Consider the following 23,991-nt stretch of genomic DNA (forward strand, 5'->3'; position numbering starts at 1 on the left):
AAAGGTGGAAAAAAAAATTAGGCATTGGTGGAAATTTTGACCAACAAAGGTGGAAAAAAATTTAAGCATTGGTGGAAATTTTGACCAATGAAGGTGGAAATTTTGACCAACAAAGGTAGAAAAAAATTTAGGTGTTGGTGGAAATTTTGACCAATGAAGGTGGAAATTTTGACCAACAAGGGTAGAAAAAAATTTAAGCGTTGGTGGAAATTTCCACCAACAGAGGTAGAAAAAGCCCAGGCGTTGGTGGAAATTTTGACCAATGAAGGTGGAAATTTCCACCAATAGCTAGGTGTAAATTTTTTTTAGGCATTCTATAAAATAGTTCACATGTCTTGCTTATGATATGAAATTTTACATGCATCCTACACTCTCTCATCCAGCTGATGATGGATTACGTAGAGTGATCTGAAACCATGATTCTAAAAAACACACAATCAAATCCAAAATGAACTTGCACTATAAATGGATTGTGGAAATCTAATATTGTTAATTTTTCATGCATGTCTACTAGGACAAATGTATGTTTAAGTTGTGATTGTCCTGGTAGACATGCATGCAATTTTATCAATATCATATTTCCACAATCCATTTGTAGTGCAAGTTCATTTTGGATTTGATTATATGTTTTTAGCATCATGGTTTCAGAGGACTCTGCGTAGTCCATCATTAGTTGGATGAGAGAGAGTGCAAGATGCATGCAAAATGTCATATCATACACAAGGCATGTGAATTGTTTTATAGAATGCATGAAAAACACCGACAGTAACTAATATGAAGAATATATAATTAGTTATATGAATGAGACAAATCATGTACCAGTGAGTTCAAAATTTTTTTGACAAATTTGGTCAAAAATTGGGTTAGAGATTCGACCAATAAAGATCAAAAAATGAACCCAAATGTACTAGTGCAAGTATGCTCGCCAAGTTGACCCTTTGATTTTGGTCATCAAGTCACACCACCAAAGTGCCTCATCAAGGTTAGTTGTTAGGTTTTCTCATCAAGCTTGCTCACCAAGTCAGCTCACCATGTCACGTCTCTAAGTGGCCTCGCTAAGTTGGCTTGCCAACTTGGCCCACCAAGTTGCCACTTTAAGCCCACTCACCATGTTAGATCATCAGGTCGGCTCCCCAAGTCAGCTCGCCAAGCTGAAAATTGAAGTACACTCACCAAGTTGACTCTCTAAGTTCACTCACCAAGTTTACCCCCTAAGCCAACTCTCCAGGTCAGCTCACCAAGTCACCCCCACTTGCCCCACCAACTTTCCACTTTAAGTCAACTCGCCATGTTAGCTCGCCAGGCCGATTCCCCTAATCTGAACTCCTTATACAGAAATATATTTTATAATCAAAACCTACAAATCACGTGTATTTTTTCATTGACATTTTTGCATTTTAAAGTCAATATTAGAACCACCTTTGACTAAAGATAACCACCAAATTTTTGTTGAATGAACATAGTCACATGTGGTATTGGATGAATGGCTTCCTCTCCACCAGCTTCATCAAGGCATATTGGCTGCATAGTATCAACTGCAAATCTAAAAGGGAAAAGAAAAACAAGATATCAATCTGTGTGTGCACACACACGCGAGCATGCATGTGTGTGCCATGTAAGTATGTTTAAGCACATCAATGTAAATGGCACATGATTATAAATAAACTCATGAAGATATTATCATTCTACCATTTTGAACTTTGAGATTGGTTTTTCTAACTGTCATTTGGATTACCATAGACCATAAAACAAGAGGGAAAAGCATGTGCTCTCAAATAGAATAAAATATTGGCACATACCTGTCTTCCACATTCCAATTCCAATGGACAAAGTCACCAACATAGATATTATGCCAAGTTATTGATAATAGATTCTAATGCATACATTCAAATAGAAAATATGAAAATAAACAAGTGGAATAGCCTCAATTATTTACCTTTGGGAACACCCAATTTAGGGAAAACTCTAGTGCATGTTCTTGCTTTGTTGCCTATGTACCTTTCTATGCAATAGTGTTCTCTCTCACATGTGGGGGTAGGAGAGACAAGGACGCTCCTTTGTTGTCTCCTTGGCTATGCAATAGTTCTGCAACACCCTACCCCCCCTTCTCTCTCTATGCAATAGTTCAAAGGTATAATCCACATTTGAAATGTAGAAAGTTACCAAATTTATTCTAGTTTACTCTCTTTTGTTCTTTTTCACGTAATAAGAGACCTTGTAGTAATGGAGTTGTGTTTCCCTAGCACACGATCTAATTCATCATTCAATGCAAGACCCTATCCAAGAAGCTCCCCATCCCTACATTAAATTTGAAATAAAGGTGAACCAACTAGATAATGGGCTAATAAAACATGCTTTATTGCTAGTGAGAAGAATTAAAAACTAGTTCACTTTGCATTTGTAACCTTGGGCAAGGTCTTAGCAACATGCTCACATTGAACCATTGATGTAAAAGAGAAGTACACAAGCTCACAACCCTCAGGAACGCTTTCTTAGATAAGAATTTTTTGAGTAGACACAAATCCTCACTAATAATGCTGCTGTGATTTTCTTATTTAAATCCAAACAAAGTTATATTATCTTGGGCAGAGGAGACTACTGTTGTTTGTGGTTAAGTATCCTTTAGGTTAGTAGGATCACATGCAAACTAGATGTGACATTGCAATAAGAAAATTGTAATAAGAGCTAGGAGCTTGCCTAGTGATCAAGGCTTGAGATTGGACACTGCATGAAGCATTTGTAGGCATTTGAGTCTCAAGTGTCACCAGCTCAAAATCAAACTAAAAAGGAAACTTGGCGAATAAAACTAAATAAAAAATAGTCTTCTTGAGTAAGCATCAACATTGTATGAACAATAACATTACAATGCACTATACTTGGTACAAATATATTGTTAGCTGAGTATAAAAAAAATTGGTGGTGAATTCAAGTCCAAGCTGCAAAAGCAAAAACATTTACATAAAAACTAAGCAACCCTATCTAGCAAGAAAAGATATATACAAATTTTTGACTGAAATTACAAATTGATGCTAAAAAACTTAAACCATAAGAATTGTTTTGTAGAATAATAAAGAAGAAAGATGAAGAATCAAACACCTAAAGGATACAATGTTGATGCAGCTTCAGAAAGATTATCCGAAAGACATCATATGCTCAGGCTGAAGGAGCTTTGAGATTCATTACTACACTTGGAATGGGCTCATCTTCAATCTTTTGAAGACTGAAGATGAGCCCATTCCTGAGTGTAGTAATGAATCTCATATAATGAAACAAAGAAATAACATCAACAAGAGAAACCATGCCATCTCTTAGAATTCTTAGTATTGCCATTGGCACATAAAGAACTGGGCTACACTTCACAATGCCAAAACCTTGAGGAGAATTCACTGTAGAAAGCAGCAAGTTATGTTTCCTTGGTAGGTGTTAGCTAGCAATCATTTTATATAACATCTTATAAAATAATTCCTAAATCTAACCACATTTTGAAATGAGATAACAACTGATATATAATATTTCAAACTCAATTTATTCCTATTTTTGCATAACAAATTTGCATAAAATGCCAAGCAACCCCACTGCTTTAATATCAACATTTTCTCAGCAAAAACCTAGAAAAGCTTACCTCTGCATTCCTTATTCATGATTCTAATGACACAAAGTAGTCTTGTTGTTGGTAGATATAAACTAAAGTCTAAATGATACAATGTTAGAGTAGCTTCAGAAAGATCATCTGAAGGACATGATATGCTCACACTGAAGGAGCTTTGAGGTTCATTACTACAGTCTGGAATGGGTTCATATTCAATCTTCTAAAGATTGAAGATAAGCCCATTCCTGAGTGTATTAATGAATCTCAAACCTTGACACCCATCTCTTTGTAGACTTGCACATAGGCTTCAAAATACTAATGACGCAATTCATTTGAACATACTATTGGAGCAAAAATACTATTGTAGAATCCAAAATAGTTAGGCCAAACAGGTAGATTATAGAATCATGAAATTGTGAACCATTACACACACACAAGAAGAATAGTACCTTGAAGCACTACTAATCAAATCTTCATTAATAAGTGGGAAACTTAAAAAAATAAGCATGTCGACTCTGAGAGGTCCTAATTTGTTTACCCCAAACTCAAATTAGATAATTGTCATCATAAAAATTGAAATATCTATATCTTTCAAATGAAATTGAAGAAATCTAAACACAAAATACTGATGAAAATTGTACCTGGAGATAGGTTGAGATTCTCTTAATGTTCTCAATGGATTCAAGAAGTGGTACATGAGGACCTAATCCTAAGGGGTGACGATCCAAAGAATCATTTCCACCGAAATATACAATGATTAAAAAGGCCTGCTAAACTACATCCTGGGTGAGCCAAAGCAATAAATATATTAGACTAAGAATATCCAACATTTTCATATAGAGCAGCTGCAACACCAATCTCATAAAACCTATAAGTCAAGCATGAATCTCATAATCATAGATAGAGTTACTATTTACAGCCATTGAATAAATATGTTGACAACATACGATATTTATAAATATATCAAACTCCATGAAATACTATGCAGTAAAAAGCAATAATAAAATAACTATGCTAGAGGTGCACAGTTACATGACAGATCCATTTTTACTTATGAACAAAAAGAAAAAAATAATAAACCCAACATATGTAGTTTTTCTATAGCATGGTGTTAGTCCTTTCCAATTATCTTTTTTCCAACAGTTCCAACAAATGTGTGTAGTTGTGATTAATCCAGGCAAGACCTACCATAAATTGCCTAATGGAGATCACACAAATTTGATATATAATTTGATAGCTGTAACATATGATCCATGATAGAAATTTAGCTTAAAAGATGTACTTTCTAAGGCTTCTATAAACTCAAGTTTGAGGATCCATGTAGTATCCATGGAAATATGTTTGTAAAACTACTGTATTGCAACTGGAACAAATGTATAGTAAAAAATTGAGAAAGGAACTTGAATAACATACTAACCACTCATCTTCATCATGTTGTCCAGATGAACAAATTTAGTAGCCATATGTTGAGATAAATGATTTTAATTGGCTAAATAACTGAAGATTTGCACCTCAACAAGCACCCCACATTTTCCTTGCACTATCAGTCTGCTATGAAAGACAGACGTACTTCCTGTGGGGTGTATATGTGAAGCCCAATAGTCTTTCATTTATTATGTAAAATTTATTATTGTTTCCCTCCAATTTAACAGCTGAAGTAAAAAGCTAGACTGAATATAATAACACTGACACATCAAAGATACATAAATTGATTATAAAATCACTTTATTTGGATGCACATACACACAACTTAAAAATTGGAAATGTGAACTTACTTCAAGTATTATCGACCATCAAAGGCACCAAGAGCATACAAAGCTCCACCCAAAACTACTCCTGCTAAAGCAAATCATTGCCAAAGTAGAGATCTAGACAAAAAAAAACACAAAATATTTATATTAGCAATAAGTACAAATAGATTTAGTAAACAAGAAAAAACTATAGTCAAGGGAAAACAAAATTGAAGTAATGAAATAACTCCTCAAGAGATCACTAGGCCAAGGAAGGAGAGGGATATGCACTCAACTATGCCAAAGAGGGACTTTGAGTAGAGCAATGCAAGCTTGCCCGGGAGAATCGGATCGATCATTCGTTCCAACATGGATTTTGAGTAAGCTAGTTCTCATTAACAATGAAACATTTGTTAATTGAGCATGATTTGTTTACATTGGTAGTCCAACATGGAGTTTGTGTATGTTTTAATTCACATCAACAATGAAACATTTATTAATTGATCACAATTTCTTTATCTCTTACAAAAGTTTCAATTATAGATTAGAGATTATATAATAATTTTGAACCATCTAACATTGATTTATTACATAAAGTATTTATTTTTGCTGAAAAATAAGTTTTTAAGACCTTTATTTGTCAAATCAGATGCAATTTCCTTATTGAAAACAATGTCTCTAAGAACTTTATTTGTAAAATCAGAAGCAATGTCCTTGTTTCTTTATAATGCCTATACCACCTTGATTGAGAACTTGAAATTTTAATTTTTTTTCACTGTAAGATGAATTTGTGGATTTAACTAAGTATACATTAACAGACTTGAATTAAAATTTGACTACTCTACAACTTTTAGAGTAGGTGGAAAGGTGAAAATGTTCATGAGGCTGACATTACACATATTGGAAGGTCCATTTAAGTGCTTATGTCATGGAATTTGTCATTAAAATAGTACCTTTGACCATATGTATAGCATTTTTATCCACAATATAAAAATGGTCATTTTTAATCATACGATAAAGTTGTGGATTTAACAGACATGACCTTAAATTTGGCTACTATAATTCTTTTAGTGCATGATGAAAAGGTTAAAATGTTCATGGAGCTCACATTGAACATGTTGGAAAGTCCTTGTCATACATGGGTGCAATCCTCATAATAGGATTTCTTTCAAAGAAGTTTGTTGGCTTCCGTTCAAAAGTAGAAGAGACTATTGGCATGATTGGGTAGTCCTCTTAGCAAGGAAGATGATGGAAGCCCATTGTGTACCAGAGTACAATGTCCTTTTTCTCAATTGGGTGGTCCCTGAAACAAAAAATCATAAAGAGCTTCATATAAAGATTGGGTCCCTTTTATAAATTGAGTCTGATAAGTTTGGTTATTAAAACTTAATAGAAATTTGGGGAAAATGATTCTTAGATTTGAGATTTGAGTAAGTCCAACTTATAAAAACTAATTCAATGCAATTCAATCTATAGAAATACATTAATCTATTTGTGTCCATCAAAAACTCACTGTGAATGTATGAATTCCATGGTATTCAAACTTACCTGTCAGACCATGCAGCCAAAGTATCATCACCTTGGCTTTGATAAGAATACAGCCCACCAGCCCACTCCTCACTATAGTTGTATGGAGTTATCCATATCTAATACATGAAAAAGTTTTTAGTGCCATCAAGCAAGGTAGATTCAAACTTAATGTTTAGTTTTGATTCTAAATAAACTTCAATAGAAATAATGGACAAAAATAGGCATGGACAACTACAGTGCACAATTTGGTTTTGGCCACATATACCAACATTAATTTCAAAAACAAATATAAGAGATGAAATTCAAAGTTTGATTGGGTTCATCCCATAGTGTTTTGGTTTTATGATGGTGATATTGTTGTGACCATAAAGGCTCAAACTCCTATTGGCTCATTGTGATCGTAGTTTTGTACCTTTAACAATCTAATGTGCTAGTAGGTTTGAGCATCAATATTGATAATTGGGAATGAGGTTCATTGTTTGTGGCCTCACTAATTTATATATCTAGGTCAAAAGCATTTCATGTTTCATGTATTGGAAGAGTGTCATGCCAACATCACTGGTCACCTTCAATGCTCTAATGTGCTCACAAGTTTGAGCATCGGTATTGATAATTGGGGATGAGGTCCCTTGTTTGTGACCTCATTGATTCATATATTAGGTCAAAAAACTTTCATGTAAGGGAAGGGTGCCATGCTAGCATCACTGATTACTATAAAATTTCACCAACATTTAAAAGAAAAATGAAATTCAAAGTCTAGTACAAACCTGGTTGTTAGTGAAGGAACCTCAAAGTTGAGGAGGATCATTGTAATCAAGCAAGCTTGTGGCTATGCCCCCAGGGACAATTTTGTATCCTACTGGATTTCCTATCTTTGTCTTCCTCAATGGATTGATCATATGAAACTTGGATGGATGATAGAGGTTCAGCTTAATTTGAGCATCCTTTTCTATTTTGGCAATATGTATCTCTGTTGTCCAAAAACATTTCCTTAGAGTTGATCCATCCTTCACCCTATGCTTTGCCATCTTCACCTGAACAAAGGAGTTGTTTCTACCATCAATATCCATGTCCAAGTAGAATTTCAAGAAATGTTCATGGATAACACCAATTATGTAAAGAATCTACAAATACCAAGAGAAAGAGAAAACCATAGGAATTTCCTGCAAATAGTTTATAGACAACATACATATCTAGAATAGCAATCAACTCATTCATATGTGAAGGTAAAAATAATTAAACAACACAAAGAGAGTGAGGAGATGAGAACAAGGAAATTTCATTGATTTTGAGGCATTGAACTAGTTTCACTAGATCAAAAATAGCAACAAGAATCAAAGGAATTTCTCCTTTGTATTTAACTTTCAAAATGAGAAGGAACCTCTTGAAAATGAGGAATATGGAGCTTTTACTCCCCTTGAGACTAGTGAGGAGGCTTAAAAATGACAACATATTCTGGAAGAATGTGTGTATTCATGTGAGTGCTCCAAATAATCTAATTCTTTGGAATGGCGATATCATTAATGTAGGAATCAAACTTATTACAACTCAGATGAAACTAAAGAGAACCAAGAGGAACTTCCTCAACATTCCCCAAAATAACTCAACACAACACAACATATTGTTCCTCATTAATGTCCAGGTCTAAAAATGGAACACTATAAAGAACAAGCAATAATATTAAGTCAAACATTCCTTCTTAAATAAAGAATATGCGTATTAAAGGAAAGAATATTTTGGAATTCAAACATTTAAAAAAATCCCCACCAAGACATCATCTTTAAACATAATCTTTCATATCTTAGGTAGGAGCAATCTTCAGGAGCAAGATAAACACCAACACCATATGCTAGACCACCATTCATTAATCTATTTTTTCTAAAACCATGTATTATAATTGATGATATACTTGTGAACATACAACTTCAAGTATCAATAGATAAGTCCCTAAATGAAAAATTTAGAACCATGTACTTCATAATTACCATAATAGAATAAGTAGACTCCAGCAAAAATACTAAGAGCATTTTACTCTTAAGATATGAGATGAAATAAGTACCTTAGTAACATCCTAAAAACTTCTCAAATATAAACATTAAAATGGATCACAAATCTCAAGACTCATAAACCCAAGGATGCAGACTGCTCTGCTAGTTAGACACACCCTCTGGAAACCATAGGGCAATTTCTTTCTTTGCACTTTCCACTACATCACTGCCATGGATGACATTCCTACAAGTATTGCATATTATTAGAACAATAGGATACAATTTTTTAAAACAATCCAAAAAAGAGTTTCCCAAATTGTTATAAACATTGAACCTGAATCATTTCCTACATCAACTAGACATCTATGATTATACTTTTATGAACTTTTATGAATTAAAATCAAACACTTCCACTGGAAGTCAACATTAACAATAACAGCAAAATAGATCACAAATTGCACTATCAGTTACACATAGACATCAAAAAACATGTCGAACATCTCCCAATTTAAATATATTACTAATTTAATCACAATTAAATTCACTCATTGCAAATAACACAAACTACATCATTAAAATTCATTACAGGTTTGAACACTTAAAAACATCAACAATTTAGAACAACCCATTGCTATAAGGTATAACATAAACAAAAAAAAGGGGTCATTCTAGTGGTATGATAGTCTAGCCAAAAGGGTATGGGACAGTGATGCTTTGATAGTCTAAATTATAACTTTAATTCATTGACTGTAGATAGCAGCATCAATTGGTATTCCCCATGAACAGTCATACAACAACCTGAAGATTCAATGCTTCTACATATTGGTGGTGATGACCTTGACAAAACAATCAAATCTAGGTAGGCCAATAGATTATGCAACATCTAATTACCTAATTGAACCCACAAATCCATCTAGTTATATTAAAATCTGGGTAGGCTATAGTTGTATATTTATAAGGGAGAGTTACATATATCTTGAGCCCTCCTCTTGTACCCCTATCCATCATCACCTCCCAAAAGAGGTTTATGATGTTAAGAAAAATGAATTCGTGAAAATAATTGTTGGCCTACATTTCATAGAGGAGAGACATGAAAGAAGGAAGAGATTTTGGATGAAGAAAAATGCCAAAAGAAAAAAAAATGGAAAGTTGATGTGCAAAAAAAATCCCAATAACAATGATAGAATAAAGAAGTTCGTGAAGGAAAATTCAGAAGTCTCATATGGTCAAAAAAAAAGGGCACAAAAAATACAATTATATCAAATAATTCAAACCCTTGAAGATTACAAATAGAAAGCATATATTAAGGAGCAAATACTGAATGGAGAGCTAAAGTGTCCATAATGCAACAGGACAAGTTATCATCATTTGAGGAGTGAAACGGGTAGGTACCTAGGGAAGAATGAAAGGAGACAATATTTTGCAACATAGGAGCGGTAGAGATAGAGTGGCATTTATCATGGAGTGCCCAACATACAATGACATCCGCTCCATGTTTTGGGAGATTTTAGAAGGCGCAATTAAGGTACTTTTGAAAAAATAGTGAGACATGATAGAAAACTTAGTGATCAAAATTAAATGTCCATGAACATAGTTAAAGAAGCATACAATAGGCACGTATGTATTTTCAATCTCGTAAAGTGTAGTCATTCCTTGGCTAGTATATATGTAATGTTTGATAATATTCCTTAGCTTTTTTGTATTGCAATCATTGTATTCATTTGCAATAGTTAAGTGAGTTTCAATATAACTGAAATCCATTGTTGAGCAGCGATTCTATGTTGTGAAACTCCAGTTAAATTTGTACTACAATATTGCCTTTAACTTATAGCAGTCAGGTGCATATCATCTATTTGTTAAAATGCTTGATAATGAAACCATTTTTGTAATGAAGTATAAGGAAAGTGTTGCAGTGGCATGAGCTTAGTGGCTTTGCTTAAGATGTTTGTTTGCAAGACAACTATTTGATAAAATTTCCACCAGTCAAAGTACTCAATATCTGATTTATTCAGGAGGAGAATATTATAGTGGTGTTCAGTTATTTTCCTTAACATTGAGATTCAATTATTTCTTGAAATTCTATTAGTAGTCAGCACAGTAAGGTTACAGTGGCAATAGTAATTGATATTTGGGTTGCACATCAACTGTTTGTTGAAATTCCTCTAGGCAAAAAATCTAAAATATTTTGTCAATTCTAGAAAAGATCATTACAATTACCCTTTATTGTTTGTTGATTTGGACATGATCAAGCACTTTCTTATGAACTTAAGGAATAACACTAGAGATCATTTTAGATTTATATAGTTGGGACTCTTCAATATCTACCAGTTTTGAAAAATTTAGGTGGATGCTTTTTGTCCACTGATTTAGAACAATAAAGTGTGATGCATAGATATGACCCCATTCAATATTTTTACATTGGAAATTCTCTTTTCTTTTGTTAACCAATCCCTTCTCTCAATAATTGTGGCATCTAAGGCTTGACGTCTATTCTTAAGTTATTATGGTGCTCCTTAGTGCAGCTCTATTTGAGCATAGGCTGTCTATATCTACAGTCTGATATTAGATAGTAATGACTAATTGCATATGTCCATTGCACCTCTGAAATGATTTGACAGTCATAATAGTTTGAGGAAATTCATGGTGTGTTTTGTTTATCAATTCAGCTCTATGAGATCTGAGTTTAACTAAGAATAGATGATGTGTTAAATACTAGAATATGGCTATTATTTATCCCATGTATTATTCTGTGCATATGTGGTTGTGGTCAGCTAACAATATTATTTTATTTGAAAAAATTATACTATAACCATTATGGTTTCTGCTTCAATTGCTTCATGGCTAGTGCTCATTTGAGGAATGTTTATGGCATTACTGATAGATCTTTAATCTATTTGATAAAAATCACAATAGAGTCATTGAATTTGGAGAATTTGTTCATGGTCTCGGCATTTTCCATCCAAGTGCATCCCAAGAGGTCAAGATTAACTGTAAGTATAGAAAGATGTATCCTTTTCTATGTCATTCATCCCTTACTCCATACTTTCATATGTTGCACCATTTCAAAAATGAAAAAGAAACTTATGTTTATAAAATTGACAAGACAATTTTCTCTAGGATTTCACATGCAGTTGCTTTTATACTTTACGATGTGAGGCAAATGGGCTATATTGAGCATGAAGAAGTATGTATATGATCTTTTTGGTGACAATTTTTAAGTTCATGTATGAACTTTGGAGATTCGAACTCTCCAAATGTAAATTATCAAACTAACTAGAGATTTGTGACAACTTCAAAAAGAGGCCCCCAACTTTCTTTTATAAAAGCTTGCAAATCTTTGCAAATTGCATTAATTTTCTTGGTGAATATTTTATTTTTATTTATTTTTTAAAATTATTTTTTGATGAATATTTGCATATTTCAATACAAATTTGTTCAAAATTCTTGCAAATCTTGGAAAATAGTAGGTAAGTGCATTTATTATCATGGTGAATTCTTCCTTTAGAAAAACTAAATTTCTTGGAGAAACAAATTATTCACTTGGGATAACCATAAAATCAAGTGTTAAAAATATTGTGGGTCCATCATATTGCATATGATTGGTTGACATGGTTTTTCCATAAATTATTTGTTTTTCTACAATTTCAAATCAGGGACCTAGGGGCATCAAACCTAGTGGGGATTGACTACTCTCTCATGGGGTTCAATGGAAAAAGCCTTGGCAAGCCCATATGGAAAAGTCAAAATCCCTCAATAATGAACACAAACCAATTGTTCAGAAAGCATTGGAGTGCATGCTAATTGAAAATGTTAGTTCAAAGCCATCTAGAGATGTTTATATGATGACATTTAAAGAAATAAATGAATCTATACATTTGATGATGCAAATAGAAGTGGCATCTTGATATATTAAACTGATATAAATCAACAAAGGCACTTTCACATACAATGCAATTCAAAAATTCTTCAAACATCAAAACTTTGAAAAGAATGAAGTTTTTTCCTCAAACCAAACCACCTGAATGATGATAGCAAAGCATAACTAAAATTACATCAATGTGACAAGCACAAGGGAAAATAAAAATCATTTATAATCTAATGTAAAACTAATCAACAATAACAGCCTTAAATAAACATAAATTAAAATACAAACTATGAGACTGTCTACAACTCTAACTGTATGGCTTCACTAAATCACCTACAATTCTGAATACATTAACAAAGACACCTGCAAGATGAAATTTGTAATAGAAAACCCACCTTTAAATCTGATTTATGCAATCACAATCTAAATGTCCAATTTAATCATTGAATTCAAAAAGATTCATTGCTTTTACCGAGGCCCAAGTGTCATGAGACCATAATGATACCACCAATGATATATGATTAGGATGCAAGAAGCCATAATCTTTCCTAATTGCCAATAATTAATTTATTGTGAGCACAACAAATATATTGTTCACAGAAATGGTCTGGTTGTTAATGTGTCGACAAAAGTTTGTTAGAATTTTGAACAGAAAAGGGGTAGCATCTTTCAGTTTGGAAAAAATAAAATGAGGACAATGGAAAATCAAAAAAGTGAACTATTCTCTAAAGCATTCAATGGTACATTCAATGCTAAACAGTTAAGGGACTTGCAAAATGAAAAAGAAATAGAAAAACTTACTCTATATAAGGGTACTACAAATGGAGTCCATAAAATTTCCCAATGGTTTTCTCTACAACACAGAGGAATTGGATTCACATTTGTCCAAAGTGGACCAGCCAGATTGCAAGCTTCTAAATTGAGCCTTGTAGCCCTCATTGATTTCTTTGGTTTGGTACAGGCTTTTGTAACATTCATGCTTTGGTTTGGTATAGGTATTTGGAACATGTGTGTGAAGAAGTAAGACTTGCAATTGCTTCTTGTTACAATGAGATCATAAGAATAAAAACTCCTATAGCTCCCCTATAATGTTGACATACTAAGGAAGGTTTCATAGTTGATTGTGAAAAAAAATGATTTTTCATATGTTTCAATACTTCTTACTAAAATTAGGTATTAGCTGATTGTGAAGTCTTCTTTAAAAAAGCACTGCCAATTGTTCAAGAAAATGTCCTAGTTGTTGATGGAGTGAAAAGGGTTTGTTAAAATTTATGAGAATAGGGGTAGCATCTTTCAATTTAGCAAAAAAAATGAAGACAATGGCAGATCAAAAAAGTGATTTTTTACTCAAAGCATTCAATGATACATTCAATGGTGAACAACTAGGAGACTTGCAAAAGGTAAAAGAAATAGGAAATTAAGTCTATGTAATGGGACTCCAATTGGAATTTGAAATTTCCTAATGGTGTTCTCTCCAAGCTAGAGGAATTAGATTCATATTTGTCCAAAGTGGGCCAGTCAGACTGGAAGCTTCTAAATTAGGCTTTGCAGCCCTCAATGATGTCTCTTAGGTTCTGTACAAGTTTTTGGAACACTAGTGTGAAGTAAGAGTTGGAGTTGCTTCTTGTTATAATGAGATTGTAAGAATAAAAGCTCATGTAGCCCCCTATATTGATGACATACTAAGGCTCTACAAGTGAAAGTGCAGTGCCCTTATGGGTTACATGATACTGAAGCCCTAACTTTTGGTGAGAGGGCTAAGATTTTAGAAACTATGGCAAAAACTAGATCCTTTATCATTATGTTGAAACTCAAGAGTGAAAAAGGTATTCTTAAAATGTTTTAATGCTTCTTGAAAAAAGTTAAAAAGCATCGTTCGGACAAGGTGAGAGTTTGTATACAAATCATTATATCCTTAATCTTAAATGACAATGATAAGCTTCTATTAGACTTGTTGGCCATTTTCTAGAAGGAAAGGGCTATATCACCTATAGCTTATAGGGTTTCCAAAAGATTGATTGACCATAAAATTGAAACATTCCAAAAGCACACAAAAAAAAATGAGCTAATTTCAATTCCATTTGGCTCAATTCCATTGCTGCAAGAGCTGGATTGAACCAACCATTACTAGAAATAACATCATCCCAACTATCATATCCTCCATGTTAGACGATGTAAATTAATCATCTAATACTGACAAAATGATCAGTAAATAGTCGCTCAACACCCAATTTAGTCAACTACATAGCCATTCACTTTACCATCCACCATGAATGTTGCATCAAACTTTGACCAATAGTACACTTCACATTTATTATGTATTTCTATATATTGGATGAATTAGTAATGCAATCTTAGAGCTCTTTTACAAAGTTTCTCTTTTGTGCCTTGTTTTCCAGCATGGTATCAGAGCTAATGGTTTTGGTGATATTGGTGGATGTCACTTAGTCTAAAATTTCTTACAGCTATGGATACTCTGTTAAGGATGCTATTGAAAGGAGGTAGCCATCAAGCAATCTAAAAGTTTCTTAGTCAAAGGAAACCATTGTTTCAAGTTAGTGTTGAAGTTGTTGATTATATATCTTGCTATATGTACAGATCACCACTTTCTCAAATAAGGAGAAATAAAAAATCAGAAATAGTTGCCAAAGTTTAAATTTGTTGACATGTTGAATGGTGCTGCCACTAGTTGAGCATTATAAGCTATTATCAATCATTGGCTTGTTGATCACTTTAATGTCATAAACATTTGGGGTGTTCCAATCAAAAGGCTCTAGAAGAATACTTCCCGTTTTCTTTTTATTGAAGTGTGAATCCAAGATTAGTGTGTCATTGATGTATTTCTTTGAGAAAGTCCTCAACCTAAAAAACTTCATGTTTTCTGTTCTAATTTGGCAATGCCTCCATAAGAATGCATCAAAGTCATCTTGATAATCTGCTTATAAATCCTCAAGGAAAGGAAGGTGACCACCATAGCTAGTGGTAAATGTCTTGTTTAACTTACCTCTTGGTGTCAAAATTGGGCCTCAACAAGTAGAACTTTCTCAGTTTAAGGATTTCCAATTTGGCACTTGTATCTTTAGCAGTTGCCAAAGTGCACTTCTATCCTCTACATGATAATGAGAACCCCACAACTTTTACCTTTCTATGGAAAATACATTATGTACATCCAGGATTTACTTGTAGAACTTGAGCATGATGATTTGATCACTATAATGTTGAGGTAGTAGATAGGGATGTCATTAGAACCCATACACATGGATATAGGTGTGTCACCAATTCTTTATGAACCACATCCCCCACGGCTTGATAAAGGTTTTCTCCTTCTTGGACAATTAAAATATGGGGTCCCCTTGTAGGCATATTATTGTGTTGTATAGGAATGTACCATTAGCCTTGCAAAATATTGCAAAACATATTTCAAAATGGAGCTCCCATGTGGTCTTTAGTCTCCAACGCTTCATATTGTCAACACAAATCTATCATCCAAACTACTTAAGATGTCATATAAAAATTGTGAGTCTACTACAACTCTTTTAGTTGTCAACTAATATTTTCAAAGATCATTTGTGCCTAGTCAAAAAAGGTAGTAGATTCAATAATGTTGAGATTAGATAATACATCCTTGGCAAATATTCTTTCACATTTAATTCCATAAATATGCGACATAAAATAATGATGATCCCTTAGATGGGTAATATGACTTTTTTCCTAGAGATAGTGGGTGAGGAGGATTATCCACTATGTGTTCACTTTTCTCTTGCATTCATGCTCCATGGATTGATACTCGCTAAGAGTAAAGACCTTATTGTTCAAAGTCATGTACTTTCTTCTAGGAGTCTGGAAGACTATGGTTGTGTTGATAGAATCAAAGGCAACAATGATAGTATTGTCTAGTAGGGAACAAAATCATGTAGCTAGTGAGTAATTATTGTCCAAGGTGTTGCTGATTTTTGAACAGTGAATGGATGTAGGAAAGAATCATTTCTAAACTATCCTAGACTAAGAAGGTTGGTATAGTATTCCTATTGAGAAACATTTCCTTTGTGTACATCTTCCTTGATTTCCTCTTAAGTTGCATTCTTTGATGTCTATGTCCATTAGAAACCAAACCAAGTTCTCTATCTTCAACACTTGGAACACATCATCCTTCATATATTTCATTGTTAGCACTACCATTTCAAACTCTTTGATCAAATTTTCTCTTCTTTCCCATGGGTTTGATGATACTTGTGTCAGGTTTCTGCTAGTGTGGATGATGAGGAAGCTATGCTCTTGATTCTATCTTTTCCTACAAGATAATATTTTATTAGTATACAAAGCCAACAAAATCTCAGTAAAACCAAAATTGAATTATTACTTGTGTCCAAGCCTCAGAGTTTCTAATTACTCATTCACAAGTTACATATCAAGGATTAAGGAAACTTGAAGCTTTGATATTGAAATCCATAATATGTTCTCAGGTAATTGATGTTGGAGTAGGATTAAAAAGGAAAATATTCCCCCAAAAGATAATCACTTGATGAACATTATAACAAGGGCTTGGGTATGAAAAAATCATTTCTTTAATACCAACTGTGAGAAAAAGAGTTAGTGGTAGAATAAGATCCTAGAACCTAATGATCTAATGTATAGTTTTGAATAAAGGGTGTCAAACCAAAACTAACAAGGGTACTTCTAATGTGAAACCTGTTATTGGGCCAATGGAACTTCCTTCTACACATTTCTGACACAAAAATCACTAACCTTTCAAAAACCCCTTCAAAGATATGCCCCAAAGGTGTCTTAGATCCAAGAGGAAGAAACCCAAAAACAAGACCAAATTTAGGCAAGGTAGAACACTCAACAAGCTATGACTAGGATACACACCAAAGGAAAATTGCTTGTCAGTGAGGAAATGGGAGGACATTTTTGCCTTGTAAAAAAGGTGTTCTGATCAATGCAATTCTGCAAGCATTGGACATCTGTGGAGCAATCTTTACGGGGTTCATGTGTTGAAAGCAAAATGTGAAGTGTCTCCTTCAATTGGGCCTCTATATAAATGGGCAGTATGGTGCAAGATTGACAAGAGTAGGGGATGCAAAAGACATTTTGTGATAGTAAAATGTGCAACATAATTCAGTCTAATGACATTACACCAATGGCATTACCGATGGAAGGCTTTAGGTTTTCAATAAACCTCATGAAAGAAGAGCATGCCATATTTAGTGTAAGCGCCTAAGCATGAGACAACTCAAACCACTAGAAGAAATGAAATAATCAACCAAACATATGAAAACATTAAAAATGTATGAGGTAAATACTAGTTTAAGTGCTAGATTTAGAGCTGGATGTGAGAGATGGAGTCCAGTGTTCTAGATGAGAAGCCAGTGGCAGGAAAGCAAGTAGCACTAGCATGGGTCGACCCAAGGTTTTGTAGCTCTAGCTACTTCATGCACTCAATGTCAATGAAATTGAAAACAATTTTGCATGTTAAAGTTAAGCCAGTGTTGGTCAAAATTTTGACCAACACGGGCTTAGATTTTTAAAAATTGAAAGTTTTCCTTCTACAATCTGACCAATCAAAAACTCATTAATTGATGGTCAAAAATTTTGGTCAAAAAATGACCTCAAATGTACTAGTGCATAAAATCTGTGATTACTCCTTGATTTTTCATCAATTTCTTATTCAATCATTTCCCTCTCATCACTTATTCTTTGTGATTTTTTATACCTTTTTATGTCTTCTTACATTTGCATAGAAAACTTAATTATAGTTTTAGAATCTTCCATACCTTCCTTAGGAACTCATCTCATTCTCAAAATTTCTAAAATATTTGACTATATCAGCTAGATCTAAGTATTTCTGTCATTCCCGAGGTGAAAAAAACTTTATTTTTATTCATCAAAACTTTGCTAAATTCATCACTAGATCTATTTATAAATCTCCATAAACCTTTTTGTTAGGCTCTTTGATCTATGTAGATTTGTAAACACTTTAAATTGTCCAAAACACTATATTAATTGATTTAATATTTTCCTTAACATTATAATTAATTATTTATTAATTAATTATAGTTTTCATATTCTTTTACTTATTTAACTAAGATTAGTTAATTAAATAGGTTCACTTCCCTAAAGTATGTAAATTTTATTTAAATAAATCCACTCTAATGTATTAAATTTATTTAATGCATAGTGCTTCATAAATCCTCTTTTAAATAAATTCTAATTTATGTAATTCCCTCCACTTTATTAAATTCTATAATCCTATAATTAAATTAAATCATATTTTATTTAATCCTAATCCCACCTAAAACCTAGCCTACCACCCATCACTCTCATCCTTCTAAGTCTACCCACTAGTTAATCTCACTTAATTATCCAAAATACCCTCCTAAACACCTTTTAGCCCCTAAGTGGCTGCCCCTACTTCCATTAATTCCTCCAAAAATCCTCTTACGCCCTTGTCCCCCAAGGTTTCTCACACATGTGTGAGCAAACCTTGAGCCATCTAAATCACAAAAAGACTTATGTTGACCTTTGCATGGCTTGTCCCCTTAGCCCATTTGTCTCCCTTGTAGCACCTATGTGGATGCCACATTTATGCTACCTCCTCAAGGTCTCTCTTAAGCCTATAAATAGAGCCCTTATCTCAAGCATTTTTCATCTCCTCCACTTGCATTGTTATGATGCTAGTTTATGCTTAGAGCTTCTTATATATTTTCATGCATTTTTGTTGACTCTTTGGTAGTTATTTTAGATTTCATTTCTTGCATTGATAATTTAATTTCTTTCTCTCACATTCATCTTCATTTCCTAGAATGTTTTATGAATGGATTCTTCCATCACCTCCTCTTGAATCACTTCTCACTCATCTAGCATAGGTTCATATCTCTTTTTCATATTTTCATTATCATAGGATTCAATCATAGTTGTGTTTGAGAAGAGCACATCCGCATCACTCATTATTCAGCACACCAACAAGGTCTCTTATGAGTGCCCTTGTTGAGCTACTCCAAGGTTGCATGAAGGCTCTTGTCTTTTAGTTGCATTAGTTTTAAAACTCAAGTAGAATTAGTTGTATTTTAGTTTTCTTAAATCTTTGATATACATTTACAACCAATTTTTAATTGTTTACACATGATCTCAATAGGTTAGGTTTTCATGCATAGATTTTGGCATGCCTAGTATACTTTGGAAATAATTCATGAGCTTCGAATTCCTCTATACAATAGCCTTCACACCATCTATCCATTTTCATGTATCCTTTCCCACCATATTTCCTTCCATTTTCCTATCCTTGGTATAGGCCACTTTCACTCCTTTGAAACATGCTCCTTGGCTCCCCATTTTTCAATACCATATTGTTAGAAATAGGAATTATTGAGAGGGGGAGGGAGGTAGAGAATCAATCATTTACAAATCTTAGTTGCCAACTAGATATTATTAATTACTTTGAACCATACATAAGAAAGTAAACAAGTAATGCTAAATAGTAATAGTAAATGTGCACAAATATAACTCATAACACCATATTTTGTTAACTAGGAAAACCCTAGCCAAGGGAAAACTTCAGTGGGGATGATACCCACTAGATAATATATTGATATATATTTTCCTTGTTAGAAGATTGACCCTATTAGGATTCATTGAAAAAATTTAGTATAGAGAGTCCCTGTTAGAAGACTTTGAATCCCTATTAGGAGATTCCAACCCTATTAGGAGTTGTAGTACAGTAGATGCAAGATGAGCCCACCACCCAAATATGCACTTCCAATTACAAGAAGAGCTCACTACCCAAACAAGTAATTAGACTTCTAGATTATAGGTACTATAACATCTTTTTTGACTGATCTCTTATCTTCAACTCGATCTATGATCACAAAAGTAGCTTTACAAAACTTCACATATATCACTTTCAGAAAGTTCACATATCAATCACAAAAATCTACACTTCTTATTGGAAGATGTCTTTTGCATAAATACCATGCCATTTCACAAATTTCTACTGGGTTAGCTAAGGCCACAATATAATTTTCCAACTTAGAGGGAACATCTAGGACATTGAACCTAATTGGTCAAGCAATTATTTTGTTAATAAAATAATTCCTTCCCTTTAATTTCACTATCTTGTTTCACTAGAAAAACATGAATATATATTTTCTCTATAGTCTATACTAACTTTTGAGGTTATACATATCATCATAAACATGTATACAATCTCCATCTAACTTTTCTAGTCATAATATGATATCAGTAACAAGCTAGATACAAAACAAACACTGTTGTAAACCAAATTCATACTTAGACAATTTTCTACTAAAAGCTAAGTATATGTATTTCCAAGGTTTACTGTAAGCATGTACATCATGTGTTTCCATAAATGACAAAAATTACATATCTTCATTAGCCAATTGTTAGCAATCTCCTCATTTGGCATTAATGGCAACAAAATAGGGAAAATTTACTAAGTATCAAGAACTTGTCAAAAATAGTAAAATAACATTACATTAATCATCTATTACAACTTTTCCATCTTAAATATACTCCCCCTTACAATATGATTTCATATCTTACAATTTTATCTTCTCCTCTTTTCCTGATTTACATTTTTCTTATTCATTTTCTACCCCTTTGACATAAATAAAAAAGGTTAGAATGCCTAAAACTATCAAAAACTATTGTCAAAGACTATATTCTTCTACCTTAAACTAATAGTATCTTCATGCAGTCATCAAAACTTTCCTTAAGACTAGTTAAACCTCTTATCCATGTATCCTTCATTGATTTAGGAAACATGAAAATTTCACATAGGGCATATGATGCAATCTCAATTGCATTAAGATCAAATTTTTAAACAGACTCCTCCAACTGTCTCTCAACAGAAATATTTTCAAAGCAATAGACTCTTTGAAATCTTATACTCTCTTCAAAATTTGTTTTTCCTGAAGTTTTAGTTTCCTAATATTACTATGAATACTGGTCACTTGTCCTTCAAAATCATTAATTTTACTAGAAGGTTGTTGCATCTAGCTTGATAGAGTCTTTAGCTCAATCATCTTACCTTTAATATGACTATCAAGATCCTTGGTCAACTTATGAGATAGGGTACACTTGATGTATAATACCTTTCCATCTTGTTGACATTTTTTAAATTCCTTAATAAAAGTATCAAGACTTAGCAAATCATTTTTGATATTTTGACAAATGGTGCTAAATAAATTAGCATAATTTGAAATTTGTGCCTTTGATTTTGCAACATTCAATAAATTAGTAAATTCTTCACCAAAATATTTTAGCACTGCTTGTGCCCTCTATTGAGGATTTGCCTCTATATACTAGACTGCCAGAGTACTATGTAATATGTCAGTAACCTCCATCAAGGTTCTTTGTAGGCTCTTCGCTATCCTATTCTTTTCAATAAGTTTTGACAAAGATGAGATCAAGTCATTTTGATCATCATCATCAGTTTTTAGGCTAGCAAGAGAAAGTGAAGGAGATGAACTAGAAGGTTTAGATTCATATTTTGTTTGCTTCTTTTCTACTACCTCTTTGACTCTTCTTTCTTCCTCTTCCTCTTTTCTTTCATTTTCTCTCTTTTCTTCCTCCTCTATTTTGTTCTTCTTATCTTATTCTAAATTCCTCTTCTTTTCTTCCACAACTCTTCTTTTCATTTTTGCTCTAAGCAATTTTTACTTGGCCTCTTCTATTTTCCCCTTTTCTTCCTTTAATAACATTTTTTCCTCTTCAATTTGTTTCAATTGATCTTCAATATCCTTAGTGAGATATTTAGATTGTTCCAAACTCTCAAAATGATTAGTATCATCAATAGTAACATTGGTCTAATTAGTTTTCATTGTGTCGCCAATTACTAACACTTTTAAGGTTTTGGGTGCTGGTGAAGATGTTGCCTTCGATTTTTTCAACATCTAACATATATCTACCACTATTTCACTTCTTATTTTTTCCTTCTCATCGACCATAAAAAGAAATGGTCTCACCTTGTTTCTCAAGGCACTAGATTTTTCATCTCTTGACTTCTTCTTCAACATCAATCTTATATATTGTTCTTATCATAGACTTTTGAAGTTCTATATCCTCTTCTTGAGTTGGTGTCTTCTCCTCAATAAGTCTATCATAGACCTTCTAGTTTACCATGTGTTTAATATCCTTGAGTTTCAAATTGTTAGATATTATATATCTCATAGTAGAGATGTCAATATGATCTTTCTCAATATTATTATACAGGTCATAAAATTAATCATCTGACCAAAGTTTCCTTCATTAGCAATAGCTTAATTAATCTTCTCTATCTTTAGCTTCCAGTGTTTCTATGATTTTCTTGTTGATTTTTTATAAGTAGTTACCTTCTTTGCCTATTTAGCTTCTTCTTCTTCTTCACTAGATGCAACAATTGCCAACAATCTCTTTTGTCTCTTTCCTAGTCTAGTGGCTTATTGCTTGACATTTTTGTCTTTGTAGTCATAGCTTCCACTAACCTTTTTGATTTCCTCTTTGGTTCACTTGGTTGTACATTTGACATTGCTGCATAAGAAATGCTCTATTCTAAAGATGTCTCTATGATAGACACTAACAAAGGTTGCACATACATTATACCTTGTTTCATGGTCTACCTAACTACCTGTGACTCACTTTCTATCATTCTAGCCTTTGTTAAAGCTTTCTTTATTATAGTCTCTATCTTCTCATTAGATTCTTTCTCTAAGGATGCCTAATGAGTTGATTGGTTAATTTCTTTATAAGTCCCAAATCTATACTCAACTTGGTCCTTCTTAGATTTCAATAGTAAATCAATGTATCCAACTACTATTTCATCACTCAATTCATAACATAAGGGATCAAGAAATGTTTCTCAAGGTTCTAATACTTGAATATAAGTAAAATTTATATCAACCATAACACATATACCATCTTTAGATCTTTCTAAAATTGTAGGTGCAATTCTAAGTTTTGTCTCATCTCATTTTGAAATGTTTTCATTACCAAATTCTCACTATCCAACATTTTATTATTTGGATGTCTTCTACATACATTTGTGATTTTCTCCATTGTACATCTCTCACTACTCATAATCTCTATGAATGACAAATATGGGAATCTCTTAAGCACATGAAAGAATATATGATTGATTAGTGACTGATATCTAAACACACCATTCTTGGTCCTCTCTATTTTCTCCAAGTTTTCAAGAAGTTGCATTCTTAGAAATTTCACTAATTTTAACTTATTCCTTCTCTACACATATCTTCTAGGCTACATAGATGAATCTAGATGAAAATTCATCAA

At 33.0% G+C, this 23,991-nt stretch overlaps 1 pseudogene; it reads right to left on the reverse strand.

Moving 5' to 3' along the window:
* Positions 1-6,423: 6,423 nt before the first annotated feature.
* LOC149554074 (amine oxidase [copper-containing] gamma 1-like) overlaps positions 6,424-23,991 on the reverse strand; it is a 76,624-nt pseudogene continuing 59,056 nt past the window's right edge.

The sequence above is a fragment of the Cupressus sempervirens genome, chromosome 6, assembly GCF_028749045.1.
Source record: "Cupressus sempervirens isolate cs-2001-9-10 chromosome 6, ASM2874904v1, whole genome shotgun sequence".
Lineage (NCBI taxonomy): Eukaryota > Viridiplantae > Streptophyta > Pinopsida > Cupressales > Cupressaceae > Cupressus > Cupressus sempervirens.